The 24649-nt window shown below is 38.9% G+C and overlaps 2 long non-coding RNA genes across 4 annotated transcripts in view; one reads left to right on the plus strand and one right to left on the minus strand.

Annotated features, from left to right (window-relative positions):
- Positions 1–1560: 1560 nt before the first annotated feature.
- LOC144293975 (uncharacterized) lies at positions 1561–23116 on the minus strand. The gene is made up of 3 exons (XR_013361330.1): positions 23040–23116; positions 10226–10740; positions 1561–2271 (listed from the first exon to the last, which is right to left on the minus strand). It is a non-coding gene; the product is annotated as an uncharacterized LOC144293975 (long non-coding RNA).
- The window catches only part of LOC144293974 (uncharacterized), a 129870-nt gene continuing 109251 nt past the window's right edge, over positions 4031–24649 (plus strand). The window contains exons 1-3 of one of the 3 annotated variants that reach the window (XR_013361328.1): positions 4031–6334; positions 7062–7259; positions 10473–10643. This is a non-coding gene — a long non-coding RNA (uncharacterized LOC144293974). The remainder of the gene's footprint in view (positions 6335–7061; positions 7260–10472; positions 10644–24649) is intronic. The other 2 variants (XR_013361329.1, XR_013361327.1) reach the window with 2 other exon arrangements.

Below are 24649 nucleotides of genomic sequence, written 5' to 3' on the forward strand. Positions count from 1 at the left end.
TTAGCTCTCTCAGTCTCTATACTCTTGGAAGATCCCATCACTTGTTATTTCACTGTGGGACTGAGCTGTCCAAAATCGTAGCCACTAGTCACATATGGCTGTTTAAATTAAAATGAAATAAAATTAAAATTTAATCCCTCAGTCACAATAGCCATATTTCAACTGTTCAGTAACCACATGTGGCTAGGAGCTACTGATGTGGCTAGGAGCTACTGTATTGAACAATATAGAAATCAAACACCTTCATTTTCTAATACTAAACTTGTAAACCTATGAGTAGTTTGCTCGTTTCTGTGGTGTAAGTACTCCTATCATGACTAATTTCAAGCTACCGACATATCACTAAAGATGGAGTTAGTTGCAAAGAGATACATACAATTAATTAACTCTTGAGAGACAAAGTGAATTGGTTCCAAGTCATCAGTTTTATGGGAGAAATTCTGATGGCAAAATATGCTGATTCTGTTCTTTATATTCTAATTTCATTTTATGAGACTGGCTTTCCAAGAACACAATATTAATAGCATACTAAGCATGTACATATACAATTTGACTTAAAACATCTTTTCTGTGTCAATAGGGAAGACTATTCAAAGTGAATTGGGACCAGTGTCTTACAGTGCCTGTGCACTCAAAACTAAACCATATAGGATGTTAAGGTGCATATGTCCTTGTCTGAATTTTATGAGTCACCAGCAGTGCTTCATTGATTATTTCTAAGAAGTAGAGGTGTTTATAGTCCAATCTGGTTGTGAATAGTAAGCCAAATAGTAATGACTTGCTTATTAATAGAAAATGGAAAGATTGTCTTTGATCTTTGAGGCCATGAATAGCTTGCAAATAATACTGTTAAAGGTGAGCAATGTGCTTACCTTTTAAAATATTTTCCATTTTAAAAGTGCTTTGAAATTCTTTTTGAAAGATGGAAAATTATTCTTTTAATTACAAGTTAAATAAAACCCAATTGATATTGCAGCCAGGACTAGTTTTTCAGTATCATAATCAGATTTGGCAAAGACACCCCCCCCCCCATTTTTGATCAGGACATTAATCTGTGTGTGTGGGGATCCCTGGGTGGCGCAGCGGTTTAGTGCCTGCCTTTGGCCCAGGGCGTGATCCTGGAGACCCGGGATCGAATCCCACGTCGGGCTCCCGGTGCATGGAGCCTGCTTCTCCCTCTGCCTGTGTCTCTGCCTCTCTCTCTCTCTCTCTCTCTCTCTGTGTGACTATCATAAATAAAAAAAATTAAAAAAAAATCTGTGTGTGTGTCTGTATGTGTGGTGACAGTGGAGGTTTATAGTCTTGAATGATGCTCTTGCATCACTAAAATAGCAACTCATCTGTTAGATAGAAGTAGATTTTAGTCTATGGATTTCATACCCCAAACACTTGGAAATGAGAAAGCTAAATAATTCTTATCCTATTTCCTTTATTGAAAAGGAACCCCTCCCCCCCAAAAAAAGGAAAAGGAAAATCCCTTAAGTCTGAATGCCTCTGTAACTAAAACTGTTTGTTAATTGTGATAAGCATAAGTGGATGAAGATTATTAAACTGATAACCTCATTGAATCCATTTATTTTTGCAGAAAAGTTATACACATTTGTGTCAGAGTGGGTCATTTTTAGGCCATCGGGAGTCTGCTATTCTAGTGCTGGCCCAGCTAAAGCTAGGTGTCCTTGAATGACAGCTGCTAAAAATTCAATCAATAAGTGGTGTCCAAATGTCAGAGAGAAGCAGGGACAGGTGGAGACAGTGTGCAGGATTTGATTCTGGGCAGTCAGAGTTTAAGTTTGACTTAGAAAAGAAATAAGTCAGCATCTTTAATCCCCAAACGTTATACACCATCTAGTCAGTAGACTTAGCAAAGGTCAAGCAATCAATATGGTTGGCATTAGCAGAGATAGGTTATGGGAGACGGTTTTACTCCTTGAAATTGTTTTTTACATTCCAATGTAGAAAGAGGTAGGCAGACTGTCAGGTGGAGTAAAACAAAAACAAAAACAAAAACAAAAACAAAAAAAAACTTGTATGACACTGAAATGAGCAAATCATTGGTCAAAGGCTAAATTAAGAGATTCAGTGAAATTGGGAAGTAATGGAGGGATCCCAGATGGCTTCCTCATTTGTCTTTGTTAAGGGTTTAATATTTTGAATGTGCACCTATCCTTTGGGAAAAATTGGGCTGCCTGATATATCATCAATCCAGCAAGATGGAAATACCAGGAGAAGCATGGTATGGTACAGCATGTTGTTGCTCCAATTTGACTTAAACTAGAAAAAAAAGAAAAAACAAGAGTAAGCTTTTGCCCTTGTTATTTGCAAGATCACTTGGAACATGGTAAAGACAGTGAAAATATTAGATTCTCCTGTTAAATTACATTTATAGATTTACAAACTGAGGGGAGAGGGGGTAATATATTTTCCATTCACATATTATTTCTAAATAGGTAGCAGAACAGTTATGGAATAGAAAAAGATGAATAAGAAACTGAGAAGGAAGGAAAAGTGACTTGGTTAAAAACCTAGTCATCTGAGAACTGATAAGTCATTTATGAACATATTCAAATAAGAGAACTCATCAAGGCCATTCAAAAGTCAAAAGCCAAATTCCTTCTTACAAAAAAAAATTCAGATAGTATGTGTGTTTTGATTTTCACCCAGAAAAACTGCTATTGCAATTGATCAAGAAATTAACCTATGACAGTCTAATTTTTAAAATCTTATTTCATCACATGTTTCTAGAATTAAAAAAATTAGATGTATATTTTTCAACCAGAGGTTGTGAGATAGTAGGAGACAAAATCAGAGACATTTTCCTGCTTTTTCTTTAGTTCTAAATTGCTCTAGAATGAAGTTGGGACCAGGTATCAATGAGGAATTGATGGCTTTAAGTGCTCATTTATGTTAGATCCAAAGGCTCTGATATAATATCTTCTGTTAGCTGGGGTGTTCTAGATTTCACAGGTAGAAAAGTTATCCCCAAAGTTTAATAATTTACTTTTATTCAATCTTACCAGGACAATCTAGAGAGCACTCTTATAGGTTCATCAGTTGAGAAGAGTATATGTGAAGAAAGTGTATGCTGGAAATGTGGAGTGTTACCTAGCAGGTTTTATTGATTTTCTGGGCCTGTAGTAGATTTGTCATGGCTTCAAGTCTTTTTTTTTTTTTTTTAAATTATTTATTTATTTATTTATTTATTTATGATAGTCACAGAGAGAGAGAGAGAGGCAGAGACACAGGCAGAGGGAGAAGCAGGCTCCATGCACCGGGAGCCTGACGTGGGATTCGATCCCAGGTCTCCAGGATCACACCCTGGGCCAAAGGCCAGGCGCCAAACCACTGCGCCACCCAGGGATCCCTGGCTTCAAGTCTTTAACCCATCCCTATAAGTACACCTTTTGCCCTAAGACTGCATTTCCTCCAATGCAGAGAATCTACTTGCCTTGAATCTGGACAGGTTCTGGGAATTGCTTTGGCCAGTGGAATGCAGTAGAAGTGACAGCATGCTATATCTGAGCCTGCATCTATAAAGGTGTTGTTTCCCCTTTGTTCACTTGCTGAGACCACTGCCATGAGAAAAATACTGGCCTCTGGCTGGGTGATGAGAGACACAGTCTCATCAGCCCCAGACTTATGAAAGAGCCCAGATGATACCAACAGCAAGACTGTTCTGGTTGACAACCCTAGATGCCAGATCAATACATGCTCAATGCTGTATGCCCTTGATGTTTTGTGATTGTTATGCAAGACTATGGTGGTAAGAGATAAATGATACAGGGCACAAATTTCCAGATAGACTGAAAGTAGGAAGTTCTGATTAACCCTTCATGGAACCCTTGATGCTTTATTAAAATAACAGGAAGACCTTGAAGTAATGGGCTGGCTTAGCCCAATCACCTCCTGAGAGTCATTTATCTAACTGAGTTGATTTGACCTGGGGTCCAAGGTTTCAGCCCTCTGTCTGCTAATATCAGTATGCAGATGGATTTGTGTCCCTCTGAATCTGAAAGACAGGTGTCTAGAAATTATCAAGTTAATGCTCACACAAGACCTCCTTGCATCTGCATTCTCAAAATTTAAGCAAGGACCTTAGAAATGGCTTAATAATGGCCACTGACTTATCTGTACTTGCAATCAAGGCAGAATGAGCAAATTTTCCAGTAGAATATATTTTGGGAATTTAAATACATGTTCTTTTTTTTCCTCCAGGCCTATATCTGGTATATATGGAATTAATCAGTGTGCCATCCTTTAGAGACCACCATTACATTGTCTTCTGGCTTTTACTTCCATGAAAGCCAGAAGAGGTTTTTGTGCAAGCCCCAGGGGTTTTTGAAGCTCAGAGGGACAGGCTTTTACCTCTGAAGAGAAAGGGAATTTGATTGAAAATAGAGGCTACTTATGATTCATTCAGAGGAATTTTCCCTCTCCATCATCTTATTTGCCTAGTGATTTGATCCTATGTGGCTCTTCAGAGCCCACTGTGAGATGATTTGCTTCAGCTGCACTGGATCTTTTTCAAATATTTTCCAAGGACAAACACCCTCCCTACAGGTTTCCTCAGCTGTAGTGATTGTCTTGTCTGGGGATTGTATTCTGATTAATTTAACTTTAGCTTCCTTACTGCTTCAGTGGATTCCAAATTTGTCATGGTTTAAAAAAAAAATTCTCTGGGGAAGTTTCATAAACGAAGTTGGTGAGAACAGGGCTTAGGATTTATTCTGCTGAGCAACCTTTAGAATGTGGTGGGGGTACTGAGAAGTACAGAGAAGAAGAATGGAAGGAATGCCAAATCCTTCCTGATACATGTTCATAGGTCAGGCATAATTCAGTTCTGCAGAAATTTCAGTGATCATTGTTCTGTATAGAGGTGCTCCATCCAATTGAGTAGAAAGCAGTGAGAAGCATGAGATATGTGACTGCAGCCAGCAGGGGGCGGAAGCATCACGGCCAAATGCCACAACCTCTATGGAAGTTGCCTGTGCCAAGTATTGCACACTGTTCTGGAGGCCAGCTTGTTCTGAACTCCATGCAAGCCTTTCTTTTTGTAAGATCTTTGCTTTCACTAAGTCTCTTCTGCTGACAGAATAGGCAGTAGAGTCAGTATGTCTGGATTTGAAACCTGGCTGCTCCACTTGTTAGCTTTGTCATCTCTATGTACCTCAGTGTTTCTTATCTGAGAAATGGGAAAGGACAATTGTTGTGGAGATGTGAGGATGATTGAGCTAACTTATATAAGCATTTGGAATAGTGCCTGGCAGTTATTAAATATAAGATCAATATTAGCTAATAATAGTATAACCTTTCTCTTTGCTTTCCTCCCTCCTTCCTCCCAAGTCTGATGTAAAAATAAGTAAATGTAGCAATAGGTTATGGAGGTTGATTTCTCTTCATTCTTCAATACTCATCCCAAGAGCACAAAATCAACTCAGTGGCATTTCTGCCAAAAATGCTTATGCTAAATCTAATAATGAGAAAATATCAGACAAAACCAAATTGAGGGACATTCTACTCCATAACTAGATTGCTTAAAAAATGACAAGGTCAAGAAAGACAAAGAAACTGTTCCAGACTGTAGGGTACTAAACAGATGTGACCCCAAATGCAGCACATGAGTTAGGAATTTATTTTGCTATAAAGTATATGTTGGGATGATTGGAGAAACTTGAATAAAGAATGTAGGTAAGACAGTGGTATTAGATCAGTATGAATCTCCTGATTTTGCTAATTGTAGGCTGCGGAAGAGGATGTCCCTGCTTTTAGAAAACATACATTGAAGTATTTAAGAGTAAAGGGGGCATAATTTCCATAAGTTACTCTCAAATGGCTTTAAAAATGTGTATTTGTATATACATGTATTATATATGAGAGAGCATATTTGGCATAACATTTAGTACATCTGGATGAAGGGTGTATGGGAATCCTTTTTACCATTCCTGCAACTTTTTTGTAAGCCTGAAACTGTATGAAAATACAAAAAAAAAAAAAAAAAAGAAAAGAAAAAGAAAAAACAAAAGTAAAAATAAAATCTCTCATCTTAGGTGCTTTCTTCTCCAAGAAACTTTTCTGATGTTCCCCTGTCCCAGGGAGCTTAGGTGAGGTAGATGCTCCTGCTCTATGTATCCTTGACCTGTGACCTATCTCTCTGCCATAACAGCCATTACATTGTAACTGCCTGTTTATGTCATTCACTGTGAGCCCAGCCCAGAGGCAGGGATCCTGTTTTATCATTCACCTTTGTATCACCTGAGCTTTGCTAATACCTGGCACAGAGAGGAAACTCATTATGGATTTGCTGAGTGATAACATAGAACTTGGCCTTATGTACAAGGTTTGATTTTCTAGGGGCTTGTTGTGAATTTTAGGCTTGCTTTTTAGGTTTCATAATAGTAGGGATGTGGTGCTGGTTTGAGACTTGGCACATCTAGTCAGGAAGCCAAGTTCTGTCATAGTGTGCATGAGGGAGAGTCTCTTCAGTTTATTTATACTTAGCTGTGATTCTCTAGCTTGGAGATGCTGTGAAGGTAGAATTGGAACTCTCTGAAAGAAAGCTAAATAATCAGTGAACTCTCTTTGTCTAGGCATTCAATCTGAGGGAATGCCACTGTATATGGTCAAAGTCAAGCGTGTTTAGTATTAAGGAAACATATTTTTTTCTTAAAATGTAGCCCCTAAATGCAAACCATGATTTCATGTGGTGTGCAATGAGGAAACAGAATCTGAGCTGGGTGCAGAACTGACTGTAAGGGCATTAGTGAGAAACATGTGTTTGTATGTGTGTGTGTTTCCTACTCGTTCCCCTTTTATGGGCAATGTTTGGGATTTTTAAAGGTAGCTTTGTTTATATATAATGAGCTGATGTTAAAATGTAATGTCCTAAAGATGCACCTCATTCCTTTATTTGATTTCCTATTAATTTACTCACTGAAGAATGTCATTGTGGTCACCATTTCACTACTATTCTTATCTAATATTAACTTTCAAGCTAGGTAATTTTGCTATTTGACAAAGAAAACAATACAATAGATAATAAAATCCAGTGTTTTTATCTTTACTAGAAGCCATAGAAGCCTATCTGGAAAAAGTTCAAAAGTGTGCACGCGACTCTAGAGAAGAAACTCAACTAGAGACTGTAAGAAATGTAAAGCCAAGCCAGGTTTTGTGCTGAGGTTCTTTATTTATAAAGAACTCGGGCTATAGTGTACATCATCTTTAGAAATCTCCATGAGGAAGAAAAATTGGATGTAGGGGCACTGGTCAGTATGAATAAATGAGGAAAAACACTAACTCCCAACACCTGAAAGATAATTCCCTTCTACATCCCACCAATCAGAGATTCATTTGGAATAACAGGTTCTTCTAAAAACTGCTAAGCAAGTTAAGGTGACTACCACCTATATTTTAGTGTGAATTTGTTTAATCAGGCATCTTGATTGCATTTCCTCTAACATCTAGCTAGGAAGGTGAAATAGTGGTCTTGGTTGGAGGGAATTGGAGGAGGAGGAAAGAGCAATTTTAGAGGAGGAAATAGTTTGGTAAAGGTACTGACCAGGGGGGAAAGTGCTGAAGTGAGATTCTTAGAAGATGTGTAGATAGTATCTTAGCTCTTGGAGTCTGGGGAAAAGAGGCAGGAAGAGGAGCAGAAGTGGTCGAGGCTCCAGAAAGAAAAGGATGAAGTAGCCAAAACAGGTGCTTACTACAGAGCTATGGTGGTAGGAATCCTGCTTAGCATGTCACCAAATAACATGTAAGTCATGGTGCTGTAATTGTCTGTCTTGAAGAATTACCTGGCTTGTTTCTCTTAAAGAATGAACTGTCATACACATCAATGTTTGTCTTATAATAAAGTATACCTATGTTGCTGATCAGTGAACACTTAATTAAACATATAATATTCCTGACAACTTTGCCATGCCTCTTGATACTTGTCAGGGATCTTACCACCTGGAACTTAATTTCTCAACAAAGTTTGTAGAGTATTTGGACAAAACTAACTTCCACTGAACTTTAAAAATAAAATGAACAAATTCCAGAGCAACCAACTGAATAATTCTGTTATATGAGCCATCACTATAAATGGCTCATTTATCTAAATGGCATTCAATCTCACATGGACATTCAAGATTTTTAAGACAGACAATGGTTATTTCTCCAAACCCTAAAAATCCCATAAGATAGGGGCAGCAGGCAGAAAGCTTTCATTCTTGTCAAAATCAATCTTGACTTCAGGATATCGCAGTGACTATGTGCCACTGTCACATTCTTGTCCACTCAGGCAAAATACTTTTGGTCCACTTAATGTCATTCTAGAACTATGAGCCTTTTCAGTATAAAACCAACAGTTGAAGATTAGTAAAGGTCAGAGTTCAAAATTAGGGAAGAGGGGTGCCTGGCTGGCTTAGTAGGTAGAGTATGGGATTCTTGATCTTGGGGTTGAACCTCACATTGGGTGTAGAGATTACTCAGAAGTGAAATCTTAAAAAAAATTGCAAATTAGAAAGAAAGAAACCAAGAAATGGAACTTGAACTTGCTGAGGGCTTTGTGAGGAGGGAGGGAAAGGGAGAAAGTGTAGGGAATGAATAATAGGGCAGGGTACATATTCTTGCAGATTTCCTAGTTATTTGTCATCTGCTCTCAGATTTTCTGTGATAAGTCTCCCAGGATAACTTGGAAAAGGACGTATATTCTTTTGGGGGAGAAATAAAGGCATAAGTAAGAATGGTTTAAAAAAAAAGCTGGTAAATACATTTATGGCCCAGTCCAATCCACCTGCCCTGCCATTGCCTTTATTTGGGCAAACATCTTCTCTCCTCTGGGCAGTTAGGATCATCCTGGAACTGCTCCTGTTGCCTCAGCCTGAGCCTTCAGAGTCATCTCATACTCTACTATAGGGGAATTTTTCTCAAATGCAAGTGTTATTGTTTGACAGCCCTGCTTAAAAGCTTTCAGTGACTTTATATTTTCTGTGGAATATATCTCCAGGTTTACAGCATTAAGAACCTTCGTATTCTATTCCTCCTACATTATCTCTTATGACTTCCCTTTATTAATTCTAGCTTCACAGAGTTTTTATAATTTATATCTGAGCTTTCCTATATATGCCTGACAAACTGCTACTCTACTTTTCAGAGGCAAGATCAGAATTTTTTTTTCTCTTTGGAAGCACCCTCCTCAGGCCCCACCTCCTAACTCCAAGAAGTCGAAGTGAATGTATTCATTAATGTTGCCACTCTACCTAGCATACATATCTAATTGCATTTTTAAAATAACCAATTGCAATTGTTTTTGTACTTACCTCCCATGCTAGATTTTGACCGTCTTCAAGGTTAATATCTAATTTATTTATTTTTGTAGATGTAACACATGGCATGTAATAAGTGCTTAACAATTGTCTATTGGATCAATGAATGATGTGTTCATACTTGAATCCTGGCATTATTTGGTAGCTCAGTAAGTAAAAACCAAGGACTGTTTGCCAAGAGGCAGCCCAGCACTGGGCTGGGTCCCCTATGGGGGTTAGGAAGTTAGGAAACAGTGGTTGAAGAGAAGGATTTGGGTCAATGCAAATGTGGGTTCAGTTTTTAGGGGACAATAAGCAGTAGCTGGTGAGAGTGTCATCTTACTGAATATTCATGATATTATGGAAAAGTATTGCTTGCTTAAGTAATGTGAATGAGAAATATATCATAGTATAGGTGGCCATGTACAAGTTTAGATTGGGATGAAATAGATGGAAATAGGATTAGATTAACATGAATTGGTTGGCAAGTGCCTTTTGTGGTCAGTAAGGTATGTGAAGCTGCAGGTGTGGTAAAGAGCAATGGGTTCTATGGTTCTGATATTCTGTCAACTATATTGAGAGAAAGATGAGTGGCTTCTGGGATAGGTTTGTGCAGAGAACAAAGACTGTGATCTTATTATCTTTTAATGTCTGTATGTCTGTTCTTGCTTATTTAACTCTCTTTTAGAAAATCTCCTTTTTGACTGGAGTCAGACTAAGAAGTAGACAGCTTCTGTCTACTTGGTAATCTGTTCCTGGCTTTTTTTTTTTTTTTTTGGCTTCCTTCATTCTCTTGGCCAGAAGTTTAGCCTATTCTGTAGCCTCTTCCTTATTTTCTTAGTATGCTGTTTCCTCAAAGCAACATATTGTTGTTTGTTGTTGGAGGACATGGGACATGACAAGATGCCGAGTCTTGGCTGCTTTGGTTCTAGGTTACTCACCTTTTTTATTTAGGAGCTTTCTCACAACATACTAGTAGGCATCATCTTCTTTAGAGAGACTGAAGAGTTTGTGGATTCTCCTAGCTCTTTTGGACTCCCCGTGAGAAGGCGTAGTAGTATCAGTAAGCCCAGGAAGGTCCTTCTCCCCTTTTTCACAATGACCAAGTTGAGAGCACTGAGACTGGCATCCACAAGGCAACCCTGAACAGCTCTGCACTTTCTTTCTCCGGTCCTCCCTGGTCTGTAGCAGGAACACCCCTCACTCAGCAGCAGGTGGACACGACTGTGGGTCAGGACCTCCTGCTTCATGGGGAATCCTTGTCTGTCATCAGCACCACTGATTTGGACCACGTAACCCTTCTATTCTTCACTCAGAGGAGCATCAGCAGCGTCTGTGGCCATACACTTCTCATAAAAGGTATGAAGTTTGAGTTCATCGTCTACTTCAATGAGTTTCTGGCAGCCAGTAGCTGGGTAAAAGATGTTCAGCTTCATCTTGAAGCAGCCTACTGCCTCTGAGGTACCAGAAAAAAGAACAATTGTGATCCTATGTTTTACTGCATCAGGGCTCTCCTCCCCCAAATAAGAGGAACCTTCCCACTCTATGCAGTAATGCCTCAGTGATGAGGAGCAATAAAGATTCATGAATTCTCTATTTATTGGTGCTGTAGCAGCTGCTACAGTTAGAGGCTCATAGCTTGGTACCTCAGCTGTATATAACTTTCTGACCCAGTGTGTAGCTCTTTTAAAAAATATTTTATAATGAAAATTTTCAAGCACACAAAATAGATTTTACCCAAGTACTACCCATGACCTAGTTTTAACAAATACCAACATTTTGTGGTCCTTTAATGACCTATTTTAAAGCAAATTCTAGACTCATATTGCTTCAGATATCAGTATATCATTATGCATCTCTGATAAGGATATTAAAAATAATATACTACCAAGCCATTAACACATTCAGGGTTGCTTTTAGTATGTGTGAGGGACTGCCTGTCTTCCTTTCACCTCATCCCACTGCTTTATCTGCTGTGCATACTGCTCGCCATTATGCCTGAGCCATTGTCTTTCTGAGAGAACCAGCCATTGTACCCATTCTCCTTGTGTTAGCAGTCTTTCATTTGCAAAATACCATCTGTGACAAATGAAGTTTCCAAGCTCATACCTGATACTTGAATTAGCAAAAAGATATATTTAATCTGTAAACCAATATAGCACTTTTTCACATCACACTTCTTCCTGATATGTGAAAAGAGTTCATTTAAAAAAATCAGATAGTGTATTTAAAGATCTTAGGCGAGGAAAGAACCTGGATAGATGGTAGGGAATTTCAATTTAGCAGAACTTCTGTTTTGATTTTTAGTTCAGAAGCCAGAGTTTTGAGATTTATATCTTAAGCCATTAAAGGACACTTTTAGAAGTTTTAGAAGTGATGTTTAGGATAATAATAATAATCACTTTTATAATTTATTTTTTCCTAGGAAAGCTGGTGGGAATGAATCCCTTGGTACTTTTAACTTATTGAAAGTGTAGTCTGGAGTTTCTAGACTAGACCACAAGCTTCAATAGAACAGATATCTAATTATCTTCTACCCTGCAGGGTTGATTGCACCTAGTATATAGTGAGTTCTAAGCATAGTAAGTTCCCAGTGAATATATGTTGAATGGACAAATAAAGATAATGTGCAGTTTTTCCTCCCTTTAAGATGTCCTATTAATGAGGTTGAGATCTAGCAAGATTTATGAACTATTCCTTTCCCGCCAGCAGAAGCCACAGATGTTGACTTTGTCCTGTACTCCTGACTCATCTCCTCCCTGGTCTTTGGTTTGGATTATATCTTTCTTTCACAGCTTCTCTGGGATGCTGCTGCCATCAGTTATTAGCACATGACTGCCCCAGCATCTGTTCTTTCTTACTGAATACAGAACTGGGAGAGAAAGACAGGAACTTTACTATTTACACTATATCACACCAGCTTACCTTTAGAGAGTGATAATGTGGGTTCCAAGAGGGAGAAAGAGAATGAAGTGGGTAGAGATTTTTGAGTTGTTTATATTAAGATTGAGATTAAGCAGCAACCGCAAATGAGAGTAATGGTTATGTGCCGCAGTGTCCTCCTGAGTTTTTAAGATTGGAGGGCATCATTTACTGTAATATCAAAAATGAAGTGTTCCTCACATGGGGACTTTTTTTTACTTTTTAGAGAAAAATTGCTCTCATTTGTGGGTAACATGTAGGGTAGAAATGAAGAAGTCTGTTAGTTTCAGTGATTGCATCTAGCTTAGTTTCTCTTGCATTTCTAGGATTGTAGCCTTTGTTAGTAAAACGCACACAAAGGTGTTTATGCAGACGAGCACCTGCCAATTCAGATCATTTGGCTTTTTTTCCTGGAGGTGTGGGAAGAGGGGTTAATGGGTGACTGGGTAGGAATGGCTTTTATTTTTATTCATTTTTTTATTTTTATTTTTTTAATAATAAATTTATTTTTTATTGGTGTTTAATTTGTCAACATACAGAATAACACCCAGTGCTCATCCCGTCAAGTGCCCCCCTCAGTGTCTGTCACCCATTCACCCCTATCCCCTGCCCTCCTCCCCTTCCACCACCCCTAGTTCATTTCCCAGAGTTAGGAGTCTTCATGTTCTGTCTCCCTTTCTGATATTTCCTACCCATTTCTTCTCCCTTCCCTTCTATTCCCTTTCACTATTATTTATATTCCCCAAATGAATGAGTCCATCAAAAGATGAATGGATAAAGAAGATGTGGTTTATGTATACAATGGAATATTAGCCATTAGAAATGACAAATACCTACCATTTGCTTCAACGTGGATGGAACTGGAGGGAATGGCTTTTAAAGAAGATCTATTAACTGTAAATTTTGGAGAAATGAATCATGACTGTTGTTTTACTTCATTTACACAAATTTACAAATAATATGTGGTTTCAGGCAAGCAGGCACCTGAATGAATGAATGAATGAATGAATGAGGAACATGTGATTCCCAGCTTTGGCATCATACCTTTTTTAGAATCTTGATCTTTACTAATTTCAAGTTACTGGTTTAATAACTGTAATAGTTACTGGTTTAAGTCTGTTAACTAGGGTACACTGATTGCAATGACCAGTAGACTTCAAATATATAATGGTTCAGATGTAATAGAAGCTTATTTTTTGATCATGTAATAGTAGTGGGAATGTGAACAAGTCACTATCATTCAGGAACTCAGGCTAACAGCGGCTCTGCCATGTAGAGGCTTCCAAATGGCTCCAGTTTTTCCTTCTTCTTTTTTCTTTCTAGTTAGTTTGTTTAGGAAAAGAGCAGATTTGTAGTGGGATACATAATTTCTCCTTGTAATCCATTGTTTAGAATTCAGTTACATGGTCACATCTAACTTCAAAGGAGTCTGAATAATGTAGCTGTTTAACCTAGGCTCTCTAGAAAATAGAATCTGAGGCAAGGACTAAGTGCAGATGTTTTATTTGAGATATTACAAGTCCTAGGACAGCAAGAGTGGGAGAAAAGGGAAATAAAGGATGGTAAGCAGTGAGTGCAAGGTAACATGCAGGCTATTACTTTTTAAAGGAGCTGAAGGGGATAGCAGGTCACTTAGCAGGTTGGCCACTTGGCCAGGCTGCATGGTGAAACATGATTCAGAACATTCCGTTGGAAGGAGAAAGGAGAGAGAATTTATCTGCCTGGTTCGTTTCCATCTCTTGCTTCTTACTGGTCAAAATTTGGCTCATAGTTTGCTCCTCAGCACTACTGGTTTGCACCATCCAACATCTTCAGCAGCTTCTCAGAAGTCAAAATAAATGATCTTCAGTGTGGCATTTCATCTGAATCTGAGTTAGAAAGAGGCAGGAGAAGACAAGCATGCGAGTGTGGCTGGTTGGCCTCAAGTAGCAAAAATTCTGAGTATGTTGGTTGTGGTGGCAGCTGTCTGGAGGATAAGGGAAGCCAATACAATCTGTAAATTGCAAAAAGGTGTCTTACAGTCTGCCCCTTGCACCATTGAGATCCATTTATGCCCTCTAATTATATGTGGTTCATGAACAAAAATATGGGAACAACATTTTTCTGTTATTTCTAAAACAAGAGGACATCTTCCTGGAAAGTAGAGGTACAAGTTCAGTCAATAAGAGTAACTTTCAAGGTGCATTTTCGTAGAAGAGACAAAGCGGGAAGTCAGTGGAAAGCTACTACAGACCCTGCTTTTGTAGTTTATCCTGGGCTATAACTGAGATCTATCTTTTCTCTCCTCCACATTCCATTATAGATTTCCTCACCCTCTACAAGTACTTCCACTGGTATGCCTGCGTAGTTGGGTGACCTTCATTCTGAGGATTTTAAGCCCTTTGTTGCCCTGCGTTATTGGATAATGGTTGTTACTATTGGTCAATGATGGTTAGTACTGGATATGAAAATACTGAGATGTCTTAATGAGCATTTGTAGTCTTAGACATTGTGTAGAAGCAACCCTAAGGTCTTATGGCTACCGAGGTTGATTTGCCTTAGCCAGTACTTAACTCCTTTTTGCAATTGCCATGTCATGGAGAGTTCAAACTGTACCAGTGGTAGGTGTGGCTTCTCTTTCAGTGGAACCATCATTGCATCCCTTGGCAAGTGTTCTTCTGGGAATTAGAATCTGTAACCCCACAGAGCCTTAGGTTGCAGAATTGAAAACAAATGCCACAAGTGGGCTATTTGGTGTGATAAGAGGGGACACTCTCATTCCTCTTTGTTCTTGGACTTTTGTATTCAAATTATTGGAGACATAGTATCACATGTCAAGTTTTGGTGTAGCTATGGAGGTCACAGTGTCAAATCTTCAGTGAATTGTTCCTGAGCTGGCACCTTAGTGGAGCCTTACACATCATTCCACTATTCTTTGGCTTGGCTGCTTCTGAGTGATAAACTCATTTGTTAGAAAGGCATGGATGATCTTAAAAATATACTTTTTTAGTCAACAACAAAATGAAAACACAAAAGAGGTGTGTCGATAATAATGCCAGCTCCTGAGGTGGAGCTCAATTCCAGAAGCCCAAGATCATGACCTGGAACTGAAGGCAGCAGCTTAACTGACTAAGCTACCCACGTGCCCCTAAAATAATCTTTTAAATGAAAGAAAGGGGTTCATCTTTTAAAAATTCAGAGTGGATTTTTCGTTGCAAATTAGATTAGTTTCAAGGTTGCAAGTGGCTTTGTTTATCTTTTGCCAGAATATATAGTAGAATTGTGTGTGTGTGTGTGTGTGTGTGTGTGTGTTTTGTCCCTGGAAGTAAATTTTCCAAGGAGAAACATGGGAAACATTCATCTTTAGGCAATAATTACTTTCTAGTCCTTCAGGGCTTATTTGAGCCTCACCTTCTCCAGCAAGCCTTTCCTAAATTCTTTAGTTTATGGCAAGCTTGTCTTCTCTTAATTCGCACAGAAACTATTTCCCATCTTTTTGTTATTTTTACTGCAAAACAAGTTTTACAAGATCACAATATAATAAATGGAAGGAGAAAAAAACTCTTAAAATCTTGTCATTTTAACAAATTAAACCATTTTCATTTTTCAAAATTACATTCAGCATTTGTATGCATATATAATTTATATGACATTGGATATTTTTGTGATCATAGTATAGATATATATTTGTGGTCATTTCCTCATTTGGCAATGCAGGATCACTTTATCAAGTTGTTACATGATTTTCATAATTTTATTTTAAATAGCATCGTTCATTACCTTTTGGATATTTTATAGGAATATTGTAATTAACATGTCTGAGTGAACTCAGCTTTTCCATTCAAATTCATGCAATTTTAGGCAGAAAAAGTCTTCAACTTCTCCCTCTCATTGTTATCCACTACTTCCATTCAGTTGAAAAGTCTAGTTTTTCTACTGCCTAAATATTTCATAATTATAAACTCTTTTTTCCTACCTTATCATTGGCTTAGGCTTCTTGAGGCTTACCAGTCTAATTGTAATAAGCTAGTATGGTTACTACTAGAATGTGGCTACAAGGTTTTTAGTCAGTCCTCCTTATGGGTGTACAAGTAATCTTTCTAAAATAAAAATGTGATGCTATTACTTCTCTGCTTAAAAACATTAAGTAATTTTCCTTTGTCAGAACTTAAAACTGGGGTTATTTTGCACAAAAATGTAGATTTCTGGTTCATCATGGGGGGTTGGATATCTGGCCACAGTGGGTCTGCATTCCAGCATGTCACCAGAAGGCTGAAGCTGAGTGGAGGCTGTTTCTACCGACAGGGCATATGCTCTCCAACCTGACATGGAAGTTAATCTCAATCTGGCCTGGCTCTTAAGGGCTTTTGAGTGTGAGACCCTTACTGTCCAGGCTAAAGCCTGAATTCCTTTGAATGGCACATAATGTTCTTCATCATAGGCCCTGTGGAGTTCTTTAACCTTTTCATTATATTCATCAGAAAATAGACAGTGGCTCCCACATGCACCTTAGAATGCCCTCCTTCTTTTCCCACCATTGTCATGTCTAGTAGAAGCTCTTTTTCTCCCTTCCAGACATAGCTGCCTCACTATCTCCTTTACAAAACTCTTGATTTCTAAAACCTACAGGGTGGCAGAATGATCTAAAAAGGAATTTTACTTCTCATCCCATTCTATGTCTAGTTAGGAGACAGGGCAAGATACTTTCTCTTGTTGCTGCCTCCTTGCTCCTTCTCATGCCCCTATGTGTCTGCGTCTCTTCCCTGACTTCCATATTCCCAATCCTTTCTTGTTTAATTCTGCAGATGTTTATAGGAGGGCTGTTGAAGGCACTGGATGCTCAAGGGGATGAGTGAGGGTTCCTGCAATGGTAGGGCTTATATCCCTGTGAGACAAGTGCTCGTGGTGGCACCGTGAGCAAATGCAGTGAAAGGTGATTTGCTTACATTTAAAAAGATTTCATAACAGAATGGTGGAATCATGTATTCTTCATAACTCTGTCTTATACCTTCTTCTCATCTTTACATTCCCTTCTTTGCCTCTCTGATATTTCATCTTAGAATGTGACAGTCAGTTGTCTGGTTTTGAATCAGACCCCGTTATTTATCTGTGACATTGGTCAGGACCACTTACATTTTCCATGCCTGTTTCTTCCTCTTCAAAATCAGAGAAATTTTAGTACCTACATTATGGGACAGTTGAGAAAATTCAACTGTTGAGATATCCATTTAAAATATTTAGCATTACAAAGAATAAGCATTCAATAAAAGTTAGCTATTGTTAATATCATTATTTAGTTACTCACATGCTCCCACATCATTTTCTGGGGACTTATAAGGCTATAATTATAATAATTCTAGCTAACATTAAGAGAAAGTCCAATGCACTGGTTAATTATGCATGCTCTGAAGCCAGACTGCTTGGGTTCAAATCTATCACATCCTGCTTTACAAGTATTATAAGCTATGTATCTTTTCCACATTTGTTCCCTCATCTTTAAAGTGGAGAGAATAATATTGTATATGATACAGGACTGTTGTGAAGATTAAATGGGTAAATATATATAAGATGCTTAGCACAGTGGTACCTAGGAAGTGCTAAATATCTTTTGAATTACTTATTTTTATTGAGCTGTGCTAAGAGTTTCATACATGTTATCTGAGGTATCCTGAGATATCTTCTCAATGTAGAAGTATAATAGTAAGTCTTATTGTACAGATGAAGAGATAGAGATGTGGAGAATTTCAGTAGTTTGCTCAAGACACACACCTGTTAAACAAGAGAGCTAGAACTCAGAGCCAGTTAATTCTGAATCCAAAGCCTGTGCCCTTACTGTCACTGTCCTGAGTGTCAAACTCACACATTGACCTGGCTAGGAAGCATCTCCCAGAGGTTGTCTCATGTGCACTCATATCTGATGTCTCCAAAACCAACCTCATTATATTAGCTTCTGAGCCTGCTCCTTCCTCAGGCCCACTGTCTTTGTAAATGGGGCTCCCTACTTTCCAGCTGTGCAAGCCAAACACCTAGAGAGAATAATTATACTTGATTGTTCCTCTTCATCAACTACCAATACCTGTGGCTTCTTACTCTGAGAAGTCTCTTCTATTTGTCCATTTCTTTATGTTTTCATTGCTTGCACTTTCTGAGTAAATGTAATTATGTAATTACCTTTCTGTGGAGCTATAGAATAGCTTAATGAGACACAGAATATTACTTTTACCTGGTTTCCTTTTAAAGCACTCTCTATCTTCATTGGAAGAAATGATTGGGACAGAGGACCTCCCCTCATAAAAACCACTCCCCACACTAGAATCATATCACAGGTAAGGATATTAGGTGATACTAAGGTATGGTAGGACAAAGGGAAGTTATTTTTTTTTATGAGCATAAGGGAAAGAATTTGTGGTCAAATACCCAGTAGGGAAGAGGAGAGAGGATAGAAGAAGGGAAGAGAAGGATAGAGGAGTAGGGATGAATAACCAGAAGATGATAAGAAGATGAGGGCCAGGGAAAATTCATAGCATGGAGAGCCAACAAATATTTTTAAAATGCTATAGCTTATGTCTCCAGGGCTTAAAAAGAAAATGTTATCGCTTAATTGTGACTCTCATTTGCTTTGCTGTGAAGTAAATCCTTTTTTTTCCTCTACAAAAATTTTCAAAATCTTTTAAGAATTTGTGAGGGTGTATCTGTTTTTGGGCAAGTGAACGTAGCTTTGTGACTAGGTTAATGTAGTATGTCACAGAGAAATCATGAGTCCAGAAGGTAGAGGTGGCCATGAGCAATAGGCCCCGTGAGAAGTTCCAGAAACTAGAGCAGAACTTTGCCCCCGTCCCGCCCCCGTCAGTGTTGGAATTGTTGAGAGCTCTAGACAATTAGTCCTAGCTCTCCAAAGAGACAAGGGATCTCCAGCTGACATCTGATTTACATTTACATCTACATAAAATTGGTGCTTCCTATGTGACAAAATGCTGTTCTGAGAGAACCAAGTAAATCTAGAGTTTCTTTTCTTCTTTGTGAAAATACAGGCAAATAATTGTTTTAATTTCAAGAGTCAACAAATCAGAAACTGATTTGGAAAGGACATTCCAACAACTTGGATTTTATTCACAGTTCTATCTCTTAACTGGGTTCCAAGGGGCTTGCCAATGGGAAGTAATTGAACTTCTCTGTGGCCTCATGTTTCTCATCAGTAAAATTCAGGAATTTAGGCTAATCATTGTTTCCTAAGCTTTGATCCGTGTAAGAGTAGTTATGGTAATTTCCACATTTCTGTCCATAGGTAGAATGACTATATGTCCAACTTATTTCATATAGGCCCAGTTTTTTCCTGTTTCCTGGTATAATTATTAATAGTGTCCCATTTCACTCTCAGATGTCCAGATGTGGATAATAACACCATAATTACCCCATTAATAAGAGTTCTTGAATAGAAAAATCTTAGGCTAAATGATTTTATTTATTTTTAAATTTCATTTATTTACTTATTTGAGAGAGAGAGAGAGAGAGAGCACAAGCAGTGGCAGAGGGAGAAGCAGTCTCCCGGCTAAGCAGAGAGCCTAGTGTGGGGCTCGATCCTAGGACTCTGGAATCATGACCTGAGCTAAAGGCAGACACTTAGCCAGCTAAGCCACCCAGGCACCCCAGGTTAAATAATTTTAAACAGGTGTCCTAACTGCAATATTTTGCAGATTTTAAAAATTTATTTATTCACGAGAGACATAGAAAGAGAGGCAGAGACCCAGGCAGAGGGAGAAGCAGGCTCCATGCAAGAAGCCCAATGTGGGACTTGATCCCAGATCCTGGGATCATGCCCTGAGCCAAAGGCAGCCGCTCAATCATTGACCTACCCAGGCATCCCAATTTTGCAGGTTCTTTAATATGCTAACATGTGTTATGATTCCCAAGAAGAGAGGGGTTACAGTTTCCAGGATCTTGGCTTTGGAACCCTTATTTTGCTTCTTCTGGGAATAAGTTAATGGAACTTATTTTGGAAAAATGTATTAAATCATCTTAATTCAATAAATACTTATCAACTTCTATGTGCCAAGCCTTGGAAAAGGCAATGGAGAAATAGTGATGGCTAGAAACTAATTTTGCCCCAAAGTAGTTTATAGTCTGAGCCATAAATGAGGTGATTGGTGGTAGGAATTAAGAGAGCACACAAAGAATTGCAATTCAAGGTCACATTCTAGTTTTAATATTTTACTATGATGCCAATTATAGACTGAGGTAAAACAGGGAAAGTCCAAATCCTAAATGAGTGGTATAATCTATTAGCATTATGTCAAGTGAAGTTTTCTTCTTTATTTTTTTTAAAGATTTATTTATTTATTCATGAGAGACAGAGAGAGAGAGAGAGAGAGGCAGAGACATAGGCAGAGGGAGAAGCAGACTCCTCGCAGGGAACCCCATGTGGGACTTGATCCAGATCCTAGGATCACACCCTGAGTCAAAGGCAGCCACTCAGCCACTGAGACTCAGGTGTCCCTTCTTTCTTCTTTAAAGTTATTATTATTAATATTATTTTCTTGCTCTTGGGTTCTTATTTATTAGAACCCAGGAGCCCATCATCAGCCCTCCTCCTACTTCCAGAGGTGTGGCCCCAAAGGCCAGTAACTGGCCTCTCCAGAGCAAGCAGCCCAGAAGTTCTACTTGGGTCAAAGCAAACAAAACAGAAATGTTCTCTGGCAGGTAGATGGCTCCTCCCAAGCCTACAGATGTCAGCTCTGGTCTGAGTGCATATTCTCCCTAGGACTTACGGTTCACCAGCTCCATTCTAGCACTGCAAACTGCACCCCCACCACCACCCCCTGCCACCATTTAAGGACTTCCTTGTGCTTGGCCTGCCACTTGGCAGGGTCCTGGAGCCAGCAGAGGCTGTGAAGTCAGAGGAGGAGCCTGGGCCTGAATGAATGCCTTTCCTGCTGTGTCCTCCCAGGAGCCTAGCTGCTGAAATATTCCTGCTAGAACTTCTGGAAGTCTTCCTTAGTGAACACAGTGCCCTCAGCTGCCTTCTTCTTGGCCATAGCCTGGTCACAGGCCTTGTGGCCCCAGTTCTGGTACACAATTTGCTAGGCGACCAGCTCAGCCACCATACTTCTTAAACTTCAGGTTTACTCTGAGGTTGATTTGATACTCTCCCTTCAGGAACTCATCAAATACCAACTTGGGGACCTTTCCGTTAGCTAACTTCCATAGTTTCTGGGCTTGGGTCGCATTCACTTTCCTTGTGTGCTTCACCAGGCTGGCCTTGGCCTCACCTGGTTCCCAGGGTCTTGGCTGCCCCCGTAGCATCTAGTCCTGCTGCAGCAGGGCCAGTGACATGGCTATACTTAGCTCTGCTCACACGTCCACAAATTATTATTTTTTAAAATAATTTTGTCCTGAAATTAGCTTGGCTATTTTTGTTTTTAAAGATTTTATTTACTTATTCATGAGAAACAGAGAGGCCGAGACAGGAGAAGCAGGCTCCATGCAAGGATCCTGATATGGGACTCAATCCTGGGACTCTGAGATCATGCCCTGAGCTGAAGGCAGAAGCTCAACCACTGAGTCACCCAGGCATCCCAAATTATTATCATTCTTTTTTTTTTTTAATTTTTATTTATTTATGATAGTCACAGAGAGAGAGAGAGAGAGAGAGGCAGAGACACAGGCAGAGGGAGAAGCAGGCTCCATGCACCGGGAGCCCGATGTGGGATTCGATCCCGGGTCTCCAGGATCGCGCCCTGGGCCAAAGGCAGGCGCCAAACCGCTGCGCCACCCAGGGATCCCCCAAATTATTATCATTCTTAATTCCAGTTAGTTAACATAGAGTGTGATATTAGTTTCAGATGTACTATATAGTGCTTCAGCACTTCCACACATCACCTGGTACTTGTCACAAGTGTACTTCTTCATCTCCATCACCTATTTCATCTTTTCCCCCCACCCCCCCATCAGTTTGTTTCTATAGTTAAGAGCCTATTTCTTGGTTTGTCTCTCTCTGTTCTATTTTTCCTTTTTTCCTTTGCTCATTTATTTTGTTTCTTAAATTCCACGTATGAGTGAAATCATATGGCATTTGTCTTTCTCTGACTGATTTCGCTTAGCATGTTGCAAATGGCAAGACTTCTTTTGATGGCTGAATCATATTCCATTATATATATATTCAACTTCTTTATCCATTCATCTATGATGGACACTTGGCTGCTTCCATAATTTCGCTATTGTAAATAATGCTGCAATAAACACAAGGGAGCCTGTATCCCTAATTTAGTGTTTTTGTATTTTTTGGATAGATACCCAGTAGTGGGCTTATTGGATCATAGGGTAGTTCTATTTTTAATTTTTTGAGGAACCTCCATACTGTTTTCCACAGTGGCTGCTCTAGTTTGCATTCCCACCAATAGTACAAGAGGGTTCCTTTTTCTCCACGTCCTCACCAAAACTTGTTTAAGTGAAGGTTTTTTTAGACTCAATAATGAATGAATATGTTTGCTAAATCTTTCAGAATATTCATATAGTGCTCCAGAGAACCAGTATTTTCATGACTATGCAGACCATCTTATTTTAAGATTCGTAGTCTTAACAGTGTCCAGGAGGAGATGACTAGTAGGATTATTTGTAAAAATATTCTGGAAATACTACTTTATGGAAGGACCTTGTGAGTAAAGACTGAGATTACAGACTCGCCCAGAGCTTAATTTTCAATGGAATTATTATGGTTAACAATAGTTAGTACTTAGTGGTAAACATTCACGTGTTAATTTTTTCACATCTTTATTTATTCCTTACAACAATCAGATATTATTAGTGTTCCTTCTTTACAAAAGAAAAAGTGAAGCCCAGACAGGTTGAATAACTTACTGAAGTTTGCACAGCAGAACCAGGATTTATACTTAGGCAGTTTTCTCCAGAGCCTGCATCCTTCTTCACCACTAAATGGCAACAGGTATGTGTGTGGCTGACTGTGTGTGGGTTTCAGTGACCTCACCATAGTAGCCTGAAATTGGCTACGGTGAGAGTATTTACACCAGGGAGATCAGTACAAATTGTAGTCACCCACCTCTTCCCTCAAGCTGATTGTTAAACACCTGAGCACAGTAGGTGTTGGAGACACATTTGGAATGCAATACTTTCAAGATCCTTGCTAGAATCCATGTCAGATCAACACTTCAATCCCAGAATGCATCTAGCAGTGTTTTCAAAATGAGTTATGAATTAGTGACTTTTTTTTTCCTGTTTCAAACACTACTTGATAATTTAGGTAGAAAGGTAAAGGAAACAATTTAAGAAAACAGTTTATAGGGATGTCTGGGTGGTTCAGCGGTTGAGCATCTGTCTTTGGCTCATGGTGTGATCCTGGAGTCCTGGGATCAAGTCCCACATTGGGATCCCTTCAAGGAGCCTGCTTCTCCCTCTGCCTATGTCTCTGTGCCTCTTATGAATAAATAAATAAAATCTTTAAAAAAACAGTTTATATAATTCTGAATCATGAAGATTTTCTCACAACAGACAATCCAATCTACTACCTATTGAAATAATGGATGCATTCATGATGTTCACTATTCTACACTCAAAGTTATAACTTATTTACAATTTTATTTTTTTGTTACAAGTAGGATTAAAAGGCTGACTTTTGTGTTTCAAGACCTATACTAAAGTTATTACTGGTTTGTGTTTGTACATCTAACTTTATTTTTTTTAAAGATTTATTTATTTATGATAGACACAGAGAGGGAGAGGGAGAAGCAGGCTCCATGCAGGGAGCCCAATGTGGGACTCGATCCAGGGACTCCAGAATCAGGCCCTGGGCCAAAGGCAGGCACTAAACCGCTGAGCCACCCAGGGATCCCTATACATCTAACTTTAAACCAAGTTTTTTCTTTCATTCTGCTCTTTCCTCCTGTTAATTCTGATCTTGCTAGTACTTTGCAAACCACTTTTCCCCCCTAGGTAAATAGCCCTTTTAAGTTTAGATTACAGATTTATTGTAAAAATGTCTTTTTTTGATGTCTTGATGGTTTATATTTAATCAAAAAATTTAGACTCAAAAAAGTGGTTTTATTAAAAAATATTTCCTTTGATGGGATGCCTGGGTGGCTCGGTCTGTTAAGCATCTTGATTTTGGCTCAGATCATGATCTTAGAGTCTTGAAACTGAGTCCTGCTGTGGCTCCACAATGGGCTTAGAGCCTGCTTAAGATTCTCTCTCTCCCTCTCCCTTTGCCCCCATCCCTTACTCTCTCTCTTTCTCTCTCAAAAAAAAAAAAAATTCTTTTGATAATTAAATGTATTTGGATTTTGTTTAAAATAGATACTCCTTAGCATGAATGAAGAGGCAGATTTGGTCTCTTCCCCTTGCCAATAATCAGTCAGCTTGCTACTCAGCTGTGGACCAGCAACTTCAGTATAACCTGGGTGTTCCATAGAAATGCAATGTCTTAGGCCCAACCCCAGACCTCTTGAATCATATTC

The sequence above is a fragment of the Canis aureus genome, chromosome 22 (assembly GCF_053574225.1).
Source record: "Canis aureus isolate CA01 chromosome 22, VMU_Caureus_v.1.0, whole genome shotgun sequence".
NCBI lineage: Eukaryota > Metazoa > Chordata > Mammalia > Carnivora > Canidae > Canis > Canis aureus.